Source organism: Aegilops tauschii, chromosome 3 (genome assembly GCF_002575655.3).
Source record: "Aegilops tauschii subsp. strangulata cultivar AL8/78 chromosome 3, Aet v6.0, whole genome shotgun sequence".
Lineage (NCBI taxonomy): Eukaryota > Viridiplantae > Streptophyta > Magnoliopsida > Poales > Poaceae > Aegilops > Aegilops tauschii.
The window spans coordinates 285,749,586-285,765,790 of NC_053037.3; the positions used below are offsets into that span (position 1 = coordinate 285,749,586).

General features: G+C 44.2%; 1 long non-coding RNA gene across 2 annotated transcripts; it reads right to left on the reverse strand.

Annotated features, from left to right (window-relative positions):
* Positions 1–10,430: 10,430 nt before the first annotated feature.
* LOC109736977 (uncharacterized) lies at positions 10,431–15,318 on the reverse strand. Of its 2 annotated transcripts, none has more exons than XR_002226488.4 (5): positions 13,693–15,318; positions 13,343–13,435; positions 11,858–11,954; positions 11,356–11,462; positions 10,431–10,664 (listed from the first exon to the last, which is right to left on the reverse strand). It is a non-coding gene; the product is annotated as an uncharacterized lncRNA (long non-coding RNA). The 2 variants fall into 2 exon arrangements; XR_012204908.1 differs by having other exon boundaries at positions 13,719–15,288.
* Positions 15,319–16,205: the final 887 nt, after the last annotated feature.

The following is a 16,205-nucleotide window of genomic DNA, read 5'->3' on the forward strand; positions in this document are numbered from 1 at the left end:
CGGTAAGCATGAGAGTTTGTAGCATAACCAATAGATATGCCCTCTTGAGCTCTAGGTTAAAATTTAGAAAAACGAACACCTTTATTGAGAATGAAACACTTACAAACAAACACCTGGAAGTACTTGAGGTTGGGCTTGTTACCGGTAAGTATCTCATATGGAGTCTTGTTCAAGCCTTTGCGGAGGTAGAGCTGATTGGATGCATGACATGTGGTGTTGATGGCTTCGGCCCAAAAGTTATACGGAGATTTGAATTCCGCCATCATTGTCCTTGTTGTGTCCATCAACGTCTAGTTCTTCCTTTCCGCCACACCATTTTGTTGAGGGGTATAGGGTGCGGCATATTGGTGCTTGATCCCCTCATCACTAAGAAACTCATCCAAGGTGTTGAACTCAGTGTTGTTGTCACTTCTAATCATCAATATCTTTGCTTCATGTTGATGTTGAGCTTCATTAGCATAGTCAATGACGGTTTGCTGGGTATCACTCTTCCTCTTGAAGAAGTATACCCATGTGTATCTTTAGTAATCATCCACAATCACCAAGCAATACTTTCTTCCCCCAAGACTGTCAAAGGATGGAGGACCAAAGAGATCCATGTGAAGGAGCTCCAAGGGCCTCTTCGAGTAGATGATAGTCGTGGGTCGATAGCTGTCTCATGTAATTTTCCTTCGATACAAGCACTGCAAGCACGATCTTTGGCAAAACTCACATTTGTTAGTCCACGGGTGTGATCCCCTTTGAGGAAACTTTGCAAAGATCTCATATTGACATGGGCTAGTCGGCGATGCCAAATCCATCCCACATTAACTTTAGCCACTAGGCACGTCGCGGTCTTAGTGGGTCCCTCCGAAAATTTAACCACATAGAGACCATTCTCGACATGCCCAACAAAGGCTACTTTAAGAGTCTTGCTCCACAAAAGGGCCACGGTATCAAGATCAAAGAATCTTGCAAAGGCCATGAGTCCAAGTGTTAACGAACGAAAAGTAAATTGTATGCAAGGGACTCAACAAGCATGACCTTCTCAATAGATAAATCTTGAGAGATGACCACCTTGCCAAGACCCAATACCTTAGATGTTGAAGCATCACCGAATTGGACATGAGTGGGCATGGATGGAATAGGATGAATGTCCACCACCAAGTCCTTGCTCCCGTTCATATGATTTGTTGCTCCACTATCAAGCAACCATGACACCCCACCGGAAGCAACTCCTACAAGAAATCAATGCTTGGATTTAGGTACCCATTTCTTAATGGGTCCTTTTAGGTTAGCAACAAGGGTCTTAGGAACCCAAATAGAATATTCTATGTATGCATAAGAAGAACCAACAAATTTGGCATAAACATGCCCATCACTAGCACGACACAACACATATGAGGGGTTAAAGTCGCCGACTTTGTTGGAAGGGGCGGTTTTGCCCTTCTTGGCATTACCACCCACTTCCTTGTTATTCTTCTTCTCATGAGTACCCTCACCCGCCTTGACAAAGGCTTCCTTAGGCGGGATAGGTTGCTTGGTCTTGTTCTTCTTCTTCTTCTTAGACTTGGGTACAAACCCAAGTCCTTCCTTTCCCACAACTTCCTTTTGATTACTCAAAAGGTCATTTAGGTTCTTCTCGCCTTGTATGCATGTCACAAGGCCCTTCTCAAGTTACTCTTTCAACTTGGCATTTTCCTCCACAGGATGCACATGCTCACAACAAGGGCTAGTAGCATGGGCATTATCAATTAGAACGAAAGGAGGACATGTGGAAATCTCCTTGGTTAGCTTCACTTGGAGTTGATCATGAGACTCCTTGAGAGAGGCATGAACACCCTTCAAGACCTTGTGAGACTTGTCAAGTGTGCCAAACTCTTCCTTGAGTCTATCATGGCCAACTCCAAGTGCAACTTTCTCGGATTTAAGCACACGAGTAAGAACAATAGCATGATCAAGATCTTTTTGCAATTTAGCATGATCAATGTTGTGTGACTCCTCAAGAGTCAAACGAAGACCTCGCTCTTCCTCTAGAGCAATGGAAAGATCCACAATCTCATCGGCATAGTCACGACTATGCCCCTCCAACTTGGAGATCATATCCTCATGATACTCAATGATATCATTGTCCTCACCAAGTTATTCCAAGAGAGCAACAAAGTGCTTCTTGGATTCACCCTTGAGCTTACTCAAGAATTTGTAAAACCCATTCACATCAACTTTCACCACCTCACTATCATCTACACAATCTAACAATGAAGGAGTAGTAGTGATGGTGGTTTTGATTTTGGGGATTACCTTATTGATACCTTGGCCATGAGGCACTTGGCAATGAGGTTCTCGTTGGGGGCACCAAAGAGAGACACCTTGGAGGGGGAAGAGGTGACAATGGACACAGTTGCCATTGCCATTCCTTTACCTCTTGTATCTTCATCATCATCTTCGGAGGGGTATTCTTTATGTGCCACCGAACCCTTTGGAGGTATCTTATTGGTGAAGTTGTTCTTGTTTTGGAATGACTTGGCTTTATCTTTGCGAATGGGTTTGCCACTGTTGTCTTCCCTCTTTTCATAAGGACAATCCACCACAAAGTGACTCACATTGCCGCAATTGTAGCACATCCTCACTCGTTGCTTGTTCTTTGACCCACTTGAATTGTTCTTGGAGAAGTTGGGCCTTGAACTTCTCTTGTTGCCCCAAAATTGCCTTGACGCAAGAGCCATGTGTTCCTGGTAAGCATATTTGGTGTCTTCGGGGCAACCCTCTTACTCTTCCTCCTCTTCTTCTTCTTCCGGAATGGCCTTGGCCTTCAAGGCAAGGTTGGTAGAGGCTTTCTTTAACCGGACACGGGCAAGAGCATTGTTGGCGGTCTTGTTCATGATGTTCATGGCAATAAACTCATCCAACACTTCACTTGAAGACAAGGTGTAGAAATCCGGCCTTTGACGAATCACAGAGGACATGGCCTTGTTGAATGGCATGATGGCCTTGAGAAACTTGCGCTTGATCCAATTGTCATCCGTATCCTTGCTCCCATGGTCTTGGAGAGCAACCACAAGTGTTGTCACCCTCCGGTAGAGATCACACAGATCCTCATCTTCTAGCATCGCAAATTCATCGGCCTCATCAAGGACCACTTCAAAGTTGGACCGTTGGATGCTTGAGCTCCCCTTGTACAAACATATGATGTGTTCCCAACAATCCTTTGCACAAGTGAAGGGGCGTAAGTGAGATAGATCTTCGGGGGGAACCACGACTTGAAGGATGAACAAAGCGGAGTGATTGTATTGATTGTCTGCCTCTTCTCTTGGAGTGAGATTGTTTAGATCATGCAGGTAGAAGCCTTTCTTGATGATTCTCCAAAGATTTGTTGAGCTGTGATTCAAATGAGACTTGAACGAACCAATTAGCAAAATCACCCTTTACAAGCTTAGGAGGAGGACCAAGGTTGTTAAGATGCGGTGTAGGGACCGGTCCTCCATAGACCAGGGGAGGGGGAACCGAGGCAAAGGTTCCCGTCCCATTCTTGTTTTGAGGGGACGAGGTATGAGTACCTTTAGCCGCTTCCTTGGCAGAATTGGCCTCAGACTCCGATGCGGTGAGATTAACCACAAATAACGGACCAGGAGAAGTTTTCAACCCCTCAAGTAATTCTTTAAACACGGATTTGACCTCGGACATCATAGACGTCTTAAGTGAAGCCATGGCTTCATTTAAGTCGTCCCGAGTGATCGAGTTCAACTCCATGATCTCGGGCACTTCCTCCCCTGTGTTAACCATACTCTTCGGGTGGTGAAACCCTTAAAAATAAACATGGCTTTGATACCAATTGAAAGGATTGATATGGTTGACTAGAGGGGGTGAATAGGCCAGTACCAATTTTTAACTTTTCTTAACAAATTAGGGTTAGCAACAAATAGTTGTCTAGATGTGCAACTAGGTGAGCAACCTATATGATGCTAACACAGTAGAAGCTTGCAAAAAGTAAAGGTAAGAGATAACCACAAGTGGAGACGGTGAAGACGAGGATGTGTTACCAACGTTCCTTCCCTTTGAGAGGAAGTACGTCTCCGTTGGAGCGGTGTGGAGGCACAATGCTCCCCAAGAAGCCACTAGGGCCACCGTATTCTCCTCACGCCCTCACACAATGCGAGAAGCCATGATTCCACTAGTGGTGCCCTTAAAGGCGGCGACCGGACCTTTACAAGCAAGGTTGGGGCTCTCTCCACAGCCGAATTGGAGGCTCCCAACAATACCACGGAGCTTCACCACAATGTAATGTGGCTCCAAGGTGACCTCAACCATCTAGAGTGCTCAAACACCCAAGAGTAACAAAATCCACACAAGAAAGTATGGGGAAATCAAATTTCCTTTGGTGGAAGTGTAGATCTAGGTCTCCTCCTTCAATCCCTAGCAAATCAACAAGTTTGAGTGGCTAGGGAGAGAGATTGAGAAAGAAAGCTTGAAGGGAATTAATGGAGGAGAGAGAGAGGCAAGAGGTAAGGAGGTAGGTGGAAGAACCCCCCTTTATATAGGGACCCCCACTTTCCAACCGTTACAACAGTTTTTACACTGCAGCAGTACAACCGCTCATGACCCTGGTGTTGGGGAATGTAGCAGAAATTCAAAATTTTCTACGCATCACCAAGATCAATCTATGGAGTTTACTAGCAACGAGAGGGAAGGAGTGCATCTACATACCCTTGTAGATCGCGAGCGGAAGCGTTCTAATGAACGGGGTAGATGGAGTCGTACTCGCCCTGATCCAAATCACCGATGACCGAGTGCCGAACGGACGGCACCTCCGCGTTCAACACACGTACGGAGCAGCGACGTCTCCTCCTTCTTGATCCAGCAAGGGGGAAGGAGAGGTTGATGGAGATCCAGCAGCACGACGGCGTGGTGGTGGAAGTAGCGGGATCCCGACGTGGTGGTGGAAGTAGCGGGATCCCGGCAGATCTGAAATAGGAGGTATACCCAACTGTTTTGGGTATTCTATGAAGATGCATTTATCCGCTTTGGGTTCGAGCTTATCAGCCTGAAACTTTTTCACATAAGCATCGCAGCCCCAAACTTTTAAGAAACGACAACTTAGGTTTCTCTAAACGGTGTCGTCTCAACGGAATTGCGTGGTGCCCCTTTTAAAGTGAATGCGGTTATCTCTAATGCCTAACCCATAAACGATAGTGGTAATTCGATAAGAGACATCATGGTATGCACCATATCCAATGATGTTCGGACACACCATCACACTGTGGTGTTCCAGGCGGTATTAATTGTGAAACACTTTCCACAATGTCTTAATTGTGTGCCAAACTCGTAACTCAGATACTCATCTCTATGATCATATCACAGACATTTTATCCTCTTGTCACGACGATCTTCAACTTCACTCTGAAATTAGTTGAACCTTTCAATAATTCAGACTTGTGTTTCATCAAGTAAATACACTCAGCATCTACTCAAATCATCTGTGAAGTAAGAACATAACGACATCCACTGCATGCCTCAGCACTCATTGGACTACATACATCAAAATGTATTACTTCCAACAAGTTGCTCTCTTGTTCCATCTTACTGAAAATGAGGCCTTTCAGTCATCTTGCCCATGTGGTATGATTTGCATGTCTCAAGTGATTCAAAATCAAGTGAGTCCAAACGATCCATCTGCATGGAGTTTCTTCATACCAATAGACATGGTTCGCATGTCTCAATCTTTTAAAAAACGAGTGAGTCCAAAGATCCATCTACATGGAGCTTCTTCATGCGTTCTATACCAATATGACTCAAATGGCAGAGCCACAAGTATGTGGTACTATCATTACTATTTTATATCTTTTGGCACGAACATGTGTATCACTGTGATCGAGATTCATTTTAGGTGCAAGACCATTGAAGGTATTATTCAAATAAACAGAGTAACCATTATTCTCCTTAAATGAATAATCGTATTGCGATAAACATAATCCAATCATGTTTATGCTCAATGCAAACACCAAATAACAATTATTTAGGTTTAACACCAATCTCGATGGTAGAGGGAGCATGCGATGCTTGATCACATCAACCTTGGAAACACTTCCAACACACATCGTCATCTCACCTTTAGCTAGTCTCCATTTATTTTGTAGCTTTTATTTCAAGTTACTAACACTTAGCAACCGAACCGGTATCTAATACCCTGGTGCTGCTAGGTGTACTAGTAAAGTACACATTCATATAATGTATATCCAATATACTTCTGTCGACCTTGCCTGCCTTCTCATCTACCAAGTGTCTAGGGTAGTACTGCTTCAGTGACCGTTCCCCTCATTACAGAAGCACTTAGTCTCGGGTTTGGGTTCAACCTTGGGATTCTTCGCTAGAGCAGCAAATGATTTGCTGTTTCATGAAGTATCCCTTCTTCCCTTGCCCTTCTTAAAACTAGTGGTTTTACTAACCATCAACAATTGATGCTCCTATTTGATTTCTACTTTCGCGGTGTCAAACATCGCGAGTTGCTCAAGGATCATCATGTCTATCCCTGATATGTTATAGTTCATCACGAAGCTCTAATAGCTTGGTGGCAGTGACTATGGAGAACCATCACTGTCTCATCTGGAAGATTAACTCCCACTCGATTCAAGCGATTGTGGTACTTAGACAATCTGAGCACATGCTCAACGATTGAGCTTTTCTCCCTTAGTTTGCGGGCTTAAGAAACTTGTCAGAGGTCTCATACCTCTTGATGTGGGCACTAGTCTGAAATCCCAATTTTAGTCTTCGGAACATCTCATATGTTCTGCGACGTTTCAAAAACGTCTTTGGTGCCACAATTCTAAACCGTTAGCATTACGCACTGAACTATCACGTAGTCATCAAAATGTGTATGTCAGATGTTTCGCTACATCTACAGACGACGCTGAGGTTCAGCACACCGAGCGGTGCATTAAGGACATAAGCCTTCTGTGCAGCAATGAGGACAATCCTCAGTTCACGGACCCAGTCCGCATAATTGCTACTATCAACTTTCAACTAAATTTTCTCTAGGAACATATCTTAACCAGTAGAACTAAAGCATAAGCTATGACATAATTTGCGAAGACCTTTTGACTATGTTCATGATAATTAAGTTCATCTGATTAATTAATGAACTCCCACTCAGATAGACATCTCTCTAGTCATCTAAGTGATACATGATCCGAGTCAAACTAGGCCGTGTCCGATCATCACGTGAGACGGACTAGTCATCATCGGTGAACATCTCCATGTTGATCGCATCTACCATACGACTCATGTTCGACCTTTCGATCTCTTGTGTTCCGAGGCCATGTCTGTACATGCTAGGCTCGTCAAGTCAACCTAAGTGTTTCGCATGTGTTCCGAGGTCATGTCTGTACATGCTAGGCTCGTCAACACCCGTTGTATTCGAACGTTAGAATCTATCACACCCGATCATCACGTGGTGCTTCGAAACAACGAACCTTCGCAACGGTGCACAGTTAGGGGGAACACGTCTCTTGAAATTTTAGTGAGGGATCATCTTATTTATGCTACCGTCGTTCTAAGCAAATAAGATGTAAACATGACAAACATCACATGCAAATCATAAAGTGACGTGATATGGCCAATATCATCTTGCGCCTTTGATCTCCATCTTCGAGGCGCGGCATGATCACCTTCGTCACCGGCATGACACCATGATCTCCATCATCATGATCTCCATCATCGTGTCTTTATGAAGTTGTCTCGCCAACTATTACTTCTACTACTATGGCTAACGGTTAGCAATAAAGTAAAGTAATTACATGGCGTTTTCATTGACACGCAGGTCATACAATAAATTAAGACAACTCCTATGGCTCCTGTCGGTTGTCATACTCATCGACATGCAAGTCGTGATTCCTATTACAAGAACATGATCAATCTCATACATCACATATATCATTCATCAATCCTTTTGGCCATATCACATCACATAGCATACCCTGCAAAAACAAGTTAGACGTCCTCTAATTGTTGTTGCATGTTTTACGTGGCTGCTATGGGATTCTAGCAAGAACGTTTCTTACCTACGCAAAAGCCACAACGTGATATGCCAATTTCTATTTACCCTTCATAAGGACCCTTTTCATCGAATCCGATCCGACTAAAGTGGGAGAGACAGACACCCGCTAGCCACCTTATGCAACTAGTGCATGTCAGTCGGTGGAACCTGTCTCACGTAAGTGTACGTGTAAGGTCGGTCCGGGCCGCTTCATCCCACGATGCCGCCGAATCAAGATAAGACTAGTAACGGCAAGTAAATTGACAAAATCGACGCCCACAACTACTTTGTGTTCTACTCGTGCATAGAAACTACGCATAAACCTGGCTCATGATGCCACTGTTGGGGAATGTAGCAGAAATTCAAAATTTTCTACGCATCACCAAGATCAATCTATGGAGTTTACTAGCAACGAGAGGGAAGGAGTGCATCTACATACCCTTGTAGATCGCGAGCGGAAGCGTTCTAATGAACGGGGTTGATGGAGTCGTACTCGCCGTGATCCAAATCACCGATGACCGAGTGCCGAACGGACGGCGCCTCCGCGTTCAACACACGTACGGAGCAGCGACGTCTCCTCCTTCTTGATCCAGCAAGGGGGAAGGAGAGGTTGATGGAGATCCAGCAGCACGACGGCGTGGTGGTGGAAGTAGCGGGATCCCGGCAGGGCTTCGCCAAGCACAAGCGGGACGGAGAGGTGTTGCAGGGGGAGAGGGAGGCGCCAGGGGCTGTGGTGCTGCTGCCCTCCCTCCCCCCCACTATATATAGGGACCCCTGCGGGGGCGCCGGCCCTGGGAGATCAGATCTCCAAGGGGGGGCGGCAGCCAAGGGGGAAGGGGGGTAGCTTCCCCCCAAGCCAAGTGGGGCGCCCCCCACCCCTAGGGTTTCCAACCCTAGGCGCAGGGGGAGGCCCAAGGGGAGGCGCCCCAGCCCACTAAGGGCTGGTTCCCTTCCCACTTCAGCCCATGGGGCCCTCCAGGACAGGTGGCCCCACCCAGTGGACCCCCGGGACCCTTCCGGTGGTCCCGGTACAATACCGATAACCCTCGAAACTTTCCCGGTGACCGAAACTGGACTTCCTATATATAATTCTTCACCTCCGGACCATTCCGGAACTCCTCGTGACGTCCGGGATCTCATCCGGGACTCCGAACAACTTTTGGGTTTCCGCATACTAATATCTCTACAACCCTAGCGTCACTGAACCTTGAGATATCAAAGATTACTAAAACGTAAAATAAAATAAAATAAAATAAATTGCAGCAAGGTATTTTTGGTATATAGATATGAAAATATATGATGGAAAATAGACCTGGGGGCCATAGGTTTCACTAGAGGCTTCTCTCTTGAAGGCAAATAATATTGTGGGTGAACAAATTACTGTCGAGCAATTGATAGAAAAGCGCAAAGTTATGACGATATCCAAGGCAATGATTATGAATATAGGCATCACGTCCGTGTCTAGTAGACCGACTCCTGCCTGCATCTACTACTATTACTCCATACATCGACCGCTATCCAGCATGCATCTAGAGTATTAAGTTCATAAGAATGGAGTAACGCCTTAAACAAGATGACATGATGTAGAGGGATAAACTCAAGCAATATGATGAAAACCCCATCTTTTTACCCTTGATGGCAACGATACAAATACATGCCTCGCTACCCCTACTTTGTCACTGGGTGAGGACACCGCAGGATTGAACCCAAAACTAAGCACCTCTCCCATTGCAAGAAAAACCAATCTAGTTGGCCAAACCAAACCAATAATCACTACACCACGGTCAAGTTTTGGCAACACATCTATCTGTTGGCATATGGTACCTTTGCCGACACATAACTTGTAGCTAACACATATGCTGACAAAAGATAAAAGAGTCGGAGGACTTGCTGTGGGCAAAGGTATTGCCGACAGAAGTTCACTTGCCGACACTTTTTTAGTCAGCATACACCCTACCTATGCTGACAGAAAATCTGTCAATGTACACCCTACATACGCCGACAGATGGACTGTCCGTGCACACCCTACCTATGCCGACACATGATTAGCCAATGTACACCCTACCTATGCCGACACTTAACCTGTCTAGCAAGGTCTTCACCATTGCCGACACTTAAATTGTCTAGAAAGGTCTTCACCATTGCCGACACTTACTCTGCATGGCTATGGGGTGTACCTTTGGCGACACTTTCTCAGTTGGAATGTTTTTCCCAACACATAAATTGCTAGTAAGATGGTGTACAGCCAAAACAACAATTGGATATTGCTCATGTTCAAATATTACACAATGCTCAAATGTTCACAAACATTGATAATATGTTCACAAACATACATATATATTGATCACAAGTTCAAAAACAAGACAACATTGACAAAGCAAAGTTTGGCCATCTTGACCACCGTCCAGAAACACAAGTCACATAAAAGGACCACTATTTGTTATTCTAAAAGAGTTGAAACACGAAATGGTCCAAAAAACTTAAAAGTCACATCCATGACCACAAGATTTCTACTCCAGAACACTTGAAGCACCAAATGGTAGAACGCACATAAGATTCATGATTACAAGTTGGCTAGTCCGAAATACTACAAACGGCCAAATGCTACATAAGACTACGAAGTCATCACATCCATGCGCACTAGGTGGTTGAGTACCTGAAAATATTCCACACGATCTTAATGATAAGCGAATAATGAAACTATGCTCACTTAATATCTGACAAAAGTGCAAATATCATTTCGTACTGACACCTAATTAAGACATAGACATTTTTCAAATGTTTTACGCCAAAGTGGATTCATAGGAAATATTACCAATATCGAGAAAATTTTCATAGGTATCCTGAGGCTTTGGGTCAAATTCTCATACGTTCAAACTGAATGTGACTGCAAACATGTGATGTGTTACTCACGTGTAGATATGAGAAAATGCATGGGTGTACCCCAACAATTTTGCACATTTCATAGTTTGAAAATAATTTAAAAAATAATTATGGCTGCATGTTATCTGATGAAGTAGAACCAAAATGTACAGCTTCAGACAAAAAGAACTGCAGTATGGTGAAGTTTTGTATATGCCATGTGATCTTTAGTTTTGTATACATATTGATCTATGCTAATTCCTAAGGAATGTATGTGGGCATCAGATAACATCATGTGATTTTTATATTTTCAATTTTAAAACTGCAGTATGTGGATTTCAGTTTTATATAGAAGACACGAAACATTATCTAGTGATGCTATAAGTCCAGGCAAAAATTTGGCGCTCTAGTGGACACTCAAATGATGTATGTATATTTCCGAGACAAAAACAAAAAAGCTTATTGTATGCAATATGTTGTAGTACCTGCACGTCCTTGCACATCAGTTGTCTTCTTTTCATCCTTGATTTACAAAAATAATCGTTACTTTTTAATAGGTCTTCTAATAGGCAATTGATGAAATCCTTGTATTCTACATTCAAATGAAACATTATAGAGGTTAAGTATAATAGAACTATAATGAAATCATAGCACACAATCTTTATTGCAAAAAAGGAAGTCCAAAAAATGTCTACACATGAAGCTCCAGCCAAACATGGCTCACAAATAAGTTTTACAATTTCAGATACACTGAAGTGTCATGTGTGACACATTTTCCTTGCTTGCCATTTGGTTTACTCTAATGTGTGATACTTAGTCTATGTACTGGTGTTTCTAGTTCAATATCATCTGATCAATATAGCTAAATGACAGGAAAATCAGTTTTGGGGCACTTGTGTTTCATCAAAAAAGAAAAGGATTCCAAAGAGAACTATGGAAAATACTTCAGGGGTTGTACAGATTATGTGTAATCAAATGATAACATACTCATAGCACTTGTTTCCAATGCAAACTATTTCAGTTCACAGGCTGCTTCTTCCACTGCACGTTGCTCTGAAAAATGTGCATACATGTATCAACCAACCTGTGAAAAGGAAAATTGTGTTTAATAATATAGATAACTCGGCTTACCATAAATCAAATTAGAAAGTAGGCTGAGGGACTGCAAGTTATTTCCTTGGTAAGTTTAATGGATGAACTTTTCAAATGCACAAATGATGTTCAGGGAATATTAGGCCATCACGAGAATGAACACGAACATCTCATAAAACCACCATGTACCACCATTATTAAGATTGAAGTACTGTCTTATTCTTGAACCAGATTGCCATTATTAAGATTGAAGTCCTCATCTTCCTACAGCTTACAGCCCTAATGGGGATAATAGGCTACAATTAGTTTGCTCAAACCTGCAACAAACTAGCCATCTTTTCCATTCTAAACAGGCATCTTAGCGTGAATACCTTTCTACAGTGAGTTACATATCTACTCAAACCTGCTATGAACTAGGCTGGAATTTAATCGGCTACATGCTAGCTACAAAAAAGAAGTGGCACTCCAGAATTATTATGCACAACTCCATAGATATTATCCATCGCAATATTAGGTTATTGGCGCAAACTAAATGGCAGCTAGAAAAACAGAGGCAAAAATGCCTGCCCTGGAAGCACAAAATATGCTTCAGGACAAACACAAACTGCAATATCCACTTCTTGCTAGTCACGAAGACAGCTCCAACACAACGCCTTAGTCTACATCATTGAAAATATGGGTGCTCCATGACCTTTCATTGCAGAGATCCTCTTTGTTGGCTTGTCCTTACTGCCGCATTTTCGGCAAGGATCACAGCCGTAAGTTAGTACAAGATTCTTACAAGAGCCCCTCTTTTTCTCTGTTTTTCTGCAAGGATCAAGTAGCACGGATAGTCGGATACACATGTTTGATTACTATAAACTCAAGCAGATCAAGACCATTGGCGTCAAGACTAATACAGTAGACAGTTTTGAGAAGTTCCAGTGAGGGTACTCTCAAAAAAAAAAGTCAGGGTACTCGTGCAAGTTTGGGAGCTTGCCTACCCCTGGCCATACATCATCATCCCAAGTGCCCGACAACCTAGCATTCAAAAACCAAGATAGCCCATCTACATTCAATACCTCCTACTAACGCCAATTCAATAACGAAGATAGTCCATCTATATTCGATACCTCCTACTAACGCCAATCGATAAGATAATTAACATGTGGCAACGTGTGTGGCTCCAAGGACCTCAGGGTCCCCGTACTACAGAGTAAGGATCCACAAATGAATTTAGATGTGTCACGAATAGATCAAGGAAGGGGAATAGTGCAGAATCAGCCATGATCAGGTGCAATAATGCTAATAGAAGTAGTTGGAAATTTCAGTTGCTCGGCAAAACCAACTGAAAAACTAAGCACCATAAGCCCAGACCAAGCTTGAGAAATTCAAAATTACCTCAACAATATTGTACAGATATACGCCTAGATTCTCCAAATTCAGGGCCCAGCATGCTCTCTAATGTTCTTGCTTTTATTTATCTGAAAATACCTGTGTATACAACATAAAAGTGAAGTACACACCTCAGAAAAAAAATACAAGACTCCAGACCAGAAGAAAGAGAGTGTAAACATCAACATAAAACTAAAGAGTATAGGCATAGTTGAACCAGATTGGAGAATATATCGATGTACTGTCAGCAAGGTAACACATTATAGCTAAAAATATGTATCTCTTTGGAGGAAAAAGTAATTAAACTATGAATATCAGCTGCACAACCTCTATCATTCATGGTGTATGGCCAATACCTCTACGTCACACTATAGAAGCTTACTTCCTATTATCTTTTATGTATAGATCTGTGTAGATATCGCCAATTGTAGTTGCAATAGATGCTCTATCCAGCAGCAATGTGTAGAAAACTTCTGATAAACAATGATCAATACATCATCAATATATGACTGGATTGACAATCAGAGGATTATAAGACAGAGGAAAAAGAACAATCAAGGGGGGTTACACCAAATGCAAACCAAGAAAGAACGTTCTGTGCTCAGTTTCAAGTTATCACATATCCCCTCGACTGCAATTAGATGGGTATCACTGTACCAGCCAAAGTGAGAAAATAAGACAACACATTAGTTTGAGAGGACAATTTTTTTTTTGTAAACTGATTGGCACAGAATAATGCAACTATAGTTTGATTGTAGCAGGCACTGCTCTCTGTACAGGAAAATGATGGCAATATCATCACTATAGCTGGTGACACGCATCTGATTAACTCATGATACCGGTGCAGACCTAGAATTCAGAAACTTGCAAGCTTAGAATTCCGGAGCTAAAGTACCATGTCCATCTAACCATCGATCTGAGCAACGAATTAGAAAATAAAACAAAGCAATGTATAATCTTTTTGCTGCTCAGTGGTATACGGATCCAACTAGTAATCTTCGTAATACTACGCCATATTATCAAACAAAAAGGGGCAGATTAAGTGAGCAGGAATCAGGTCTTGCTTCAGATCAACAACATGTCCAAACCACTCCCGCAGCTACCAACGGTACAACTCTCAAGTTGCAGCAAACTAGCAATTCGATCTACTGACACATGGTGGTACTCACGGCTGGAAGAACAACAGCAAAGAAAACAAATCGGGGATCCCACCATTGGTGTGTGTGTGTGTGTGTGTGTGGGGGGGGGGGGGGGGGGGGGGGGGGGTGCAGTCGTTGTTGTAACTCGGAGGAAGGCAGGAGGGGGATGGGGTTGGGGACGGCGGACAAACGGAGCTCGGGGTCGAGTTATGGCTGTGACCCCGGCAGCGGCAGGGAAGCATGAGGACGGTGGCGGCAAGGACGAGGGTGACGCCGACGGCAGGGCGGCTGGGACGTAGGCGGTGGAGCGACGGCAGGGATGGGGGCATGGAGCGCGAGGGCGGCGGCGGCAGGGAAGTGGGGAATGGAATGGGGTGAATGTCCTCGATTTGAGATGGAGCCCTAGCAGCAGCAGGTCCAGTAGTAGCAGATCCGGCTGCAACGGGAGCCCGGAGATGGAGCCCCGGCAACAGCAGGTGTGGCAGCAACGGGAGCCCGGAGATGGAGCCCCTGTAGTAGCAGGGACGGGGATTGGGGAGGAAGACGGCAGGATGTCAGGGGAGGGGGCAAGGACGGCAGTTAGATCTGGAGAGGACGGCGGCTCGATCTCGGAATGGAGCTCGGGGGGAGGGGGGCGGAGTGCAAGGACGGGTGGATGTCGGGGTGGAGCTCGGGGGCGGGGGAGTGCGAGCTTCGAGACGACGGCTTGACGACGGGGGTGGAGCGCGAGGCCGGCGGCAGGACTGTGGATCGAGCACGAGGGCGGCGGCGGCAGGCACAGGTTAGGGTCGTGGAGTTGGGGATATTTTGCACGAGGGTGGAGGATATTTTGCACGAACACCCGGAAATTTCCCCCTCGCGCCTAAATCGCGCGCCACAAGTTTCCAACCATCAGTCCATTGACACGTGTCTACCTACGCCGACACTTAGTCTGTGTCCTTACACCCTGTGTACACCGACACATTTTAAGTCGCTAAGTACCCATCTATGCCGACTGAAAAACTGTCAAGGTCCACATATATGCCGACACATAGCATGTTATTAACCAATTACTGACAGATACATTGATGCTACGAGATTGCCGACTCTTAGTGTGTCCACGATGACGTACCTTTGCCGACACATGATCCGAAGACAAAACTTAAAACTTATGCTAGCAGTTATTTTGTGGAGATCATTGGACCTTTGCCCACAAAAATGTGTCACGTAAGCTCTACCGTGGTGTAGTGAATTCGAAGAGAAATACAAAGATATCAAATCATGCATATAAGAATTCAGAGAAGATTCAAATAATATTCATAGATAAGCTGATCATAAATCCACAATTCATCGATCTCGACAAACACACCGCAAAAGAAGATTACATCGGATAGATCTCCAAGAACATTGAGGAGAACATTATATTGAGAATCAAAGAGAGAGAAGAAGCCATCTAGCTACTAGTTATGGACCCGTAGGTCTGTGGTAAACTACTCACGCTTCATCAGAGGGGCAATAGAGTTGATGTAGATGCCCTCCATGATCGAATCCCCTCCGACAAGATGCCGGAAAAGGCCCCAAGATGGGATCTCATTGGAACAGAAGGTTACGGCGACGGAAAAGTATTTTGGTGGACGCTTCTGGTCGTTTGGGAGTATTTGGGAATTTATAGGCCAAGAATTAGGCTTAGAAGAGCTCCGAGGGGCACACAAGCCAGGGGCGCGCCCTGGAGGCTTGTGGCCTCCTCGTGA